Here is a 2,715-nt window from a genome sequence, read left to right as displayed (position 1 = left end):
CAAGGATTACTCCTGGCTTTGTGATCAGGAGTCACTACTAGTGATGCTAAGAAATCAGATGAGATGTTGGGGATTGAATCCAACTGGCCAAGTGCAAGACAAGCAATTTATCTTTTGTACTATCTCTCTGATACTGGCATTCTTAAATCCTTATGCAATGCAACTTGCTGTTGATTCTTGACTCATTCCTGTCAGGTTACAATGAGTACTTTTAAAATAATGTATATTTATAATGTAGGATATACTTAGGAACTTCAGATCAAAAAGTTAATTTTCCCTCCCTCATTCACTAAAAGAAAAACTATGTTGAGTGATGCAAAAGTTAGTGAGCTTATAGTATTAAATTTGAATCATTTGTTTCTTTTCTTTTACTTTTGGTTTTTGGGCTATCAAAACCAGCGGTGCTCAGAAGTTACTCCTCCTCTGCACTCAAAAATCATTCCTGGCTGGCTCAGGGATACCAGGGATCAAACTCAGATTGGATGAGTGCAAGGCAAACTCCCTACCCATTTGGCCCCGGAGCCACTTCTTAAACTGTGTCTTCTATTGGTTACTAACTCTTAATAAACATGAGAACCATAAACAGGGCTCAGATTTTAATATATATCATTGTTTTCACCACTTTACCTAACTTTTTAGAATTGCTTTTTCTGGAAATCTTAAACTTGAAATCCAAGGTACTGATAGCTCTGGAATTACTTTCTTTATTTATTCCTTACACATTCAGGAATAGTTCTTCCTCTTGCCTCCTCTGATGTGTTGCTTTCTGTCAACTCTGTGTGGCTCTCCTAACTGTTCTTTCCTTGAGTTAGTTAATCTATGTTCAGTTACATATTAATGACATCAACACATTAATCTCTGCTTCTCTCAAAATTTTTGAGATTCTGATTTGCATTTCACTTTGTCTTGAATATACTCAGAAGAATATCGCATTCAAAGTAACCAAAATGAATTCCTTACAAATGTGTTTCTTTCTTGATGTTTCCATCTTGATAATGCCATAATGTATCCCGACACTTATGCACTAATTATTGTTCCTCATCTATCTCATTATCTCCCCTCTCATTATTTGATTATTTGTCTAGTTTCTTTAACTTACCATAGAAATATATTATCAATCTTTCATTCTTGTTTATTCCCACTGCCATCCTCTTATGTTATGTTCTCTTATGTTATGAAATTTAACCTCTGGGCTATCTTCAATCTAAACTACACCAAAACTCCACAATACACTTGTTACATTACTTTTCCAGTTAAATCTTCAGTGAACTCTGAATTCTCCAAACTTAACTTTCTTATTTATTTGTCTTTATACAGCCCATTGTCAGCTGCAGTGCTGCTTAGAATTTGTGACACACTGTAGGTGCATGATGTGAATTTGCTCCTCTAAATTTGTATGTTAATATCCTATTCCCTTATACCTAAGAATATGATTAAATTGATATAGAGACTTGATAATGTAAATAACAAGCTAGTAAAGCTTTCATATAGTATAACTGGTATCCTTAAAGGAAGAGATTAGAATCCAAATAGCCATAGCTATGGAAGGCATGGGAAGAAGGGTGATTCATAAGCCAAGGGAAAGGCCTCAGAGGAAACTAGCTCTGCTTACAGCAGGAACTTGATCTTACAGTTCAAGCTCTCTGAATAAACAAATTATTGTTGTTTATGTAATTCAATCTGTGGCACTTTGCGAAGGCAGCCTTGTCAAATTAATGCAATGCTCAATAAATTATTCCTTAAAGAAGCAAATAACTTCAGGAAATTTATTGATGACTATTTGAATTTTGGTTGTTTATCTATGTTCTCTGAGTTTTCTAAAAGATGCATTGCTATATGTAAAAAGAGGAAAAGCTATTTAAAATAGAGGTGAAATGTAAGAAACTTCCCATTTTTTAGAAAAATGATGTGTTTGAAAAATAACTTCATATTCAGATATGAAATTATTAGCTTACAAATAAAATTGTAAATTATAAAAATTATGTACATATGAATAACATTTTATTTGAAGCACAAATCAAATTATGATGAGCAAATACCTTAGAAATCATTATAACTGGTTGGAAAGATAGTACAGTGAATTTCAGTGGGTGCAGAAAATTTTAAAATGCTTTTATTGCATGTAAACAGCATAGATCACCAGCATCACATATGGTCCCTCAGTACTTCCCTCAGTTCTTCCAGCAGTGATCCCTGAGTGCAGAACTAGGTGTGCCCCACTCCTCAGAAAGGAAGATAATTCTATTTTTCTGTGGATACTTTAAAAAGATAAAATGTGATAGCTTACAATAATCAATGGTCATTTTGTTTTGGGAACTTTTAATATACTTATTTACTTATGAAAGAATTTACTTTTTAAACTTCTTAAGAACCAAGGTGGGCATACCTGTAGACCTTGCTTGACTATGCTTATGGACAGGAAAAGTAGACAGTATGCAAGAGAAATCTAGAGTTTATGCCAGATTTTGTCAGCTTAATGGATGGCTAAATAAATTGCAGCAGCACTCCTACATTAAAAAAAAAAAACACTGGGGCCGGGAAGGTGGCGCTAGAGGTAAGATGTCTACCTTGCAAGCGCTACTTAGGACAGACCACGGTTCGATCCCCCGGCATCCCATATGGTCCCCCCAAGCCAGGGGCGATTTCTGAGCGCATAGCCAGGAGTAACCCCTGAGCGTCAAACGGGTGTGGCCCAAAACAAAAAAAACAAAAAAA

General features: G+C 35.1%; 1 non-coding gene across 1 annotated transcript; it reads left to right on the top strand.

Annotated features, from left to right (window-relative positions):
• Positions 1-2,378: 2,378 nt before the first annotated feature.
• Positions 2,379-2,515, top strand: LOC126010004 (small nucleolar RNA SNORA58). The gene has a single exon (XR_007496148.1). It is a non-coding gene; the product is annotated as a small nucleolar RNA SNORA58 (small nucleolar RNA).
• Positions 2,516-2,715: the final 200 nt, after the last annotated feature.

This window comes from Suncus etruscus, chromosome 5 (genome assembly GCF_024139225.1).
Source record: "Suncus etruscus isolate mSunEtr1 chromosome 5, mSunEtr1.pri.cur, whole genome shotgun sequence".
In the NCBI taxonomy this organism is placed as follows: domain Eukaryota; kingdom Metazoa; phylum Chordata; class Mammalia; order Eulipotyphla; family Soricidae; genus Suncus; species Suncus etruscus.
This window is presented reverse-complemented; position numbering and strand designations above follow the sequence as displayed.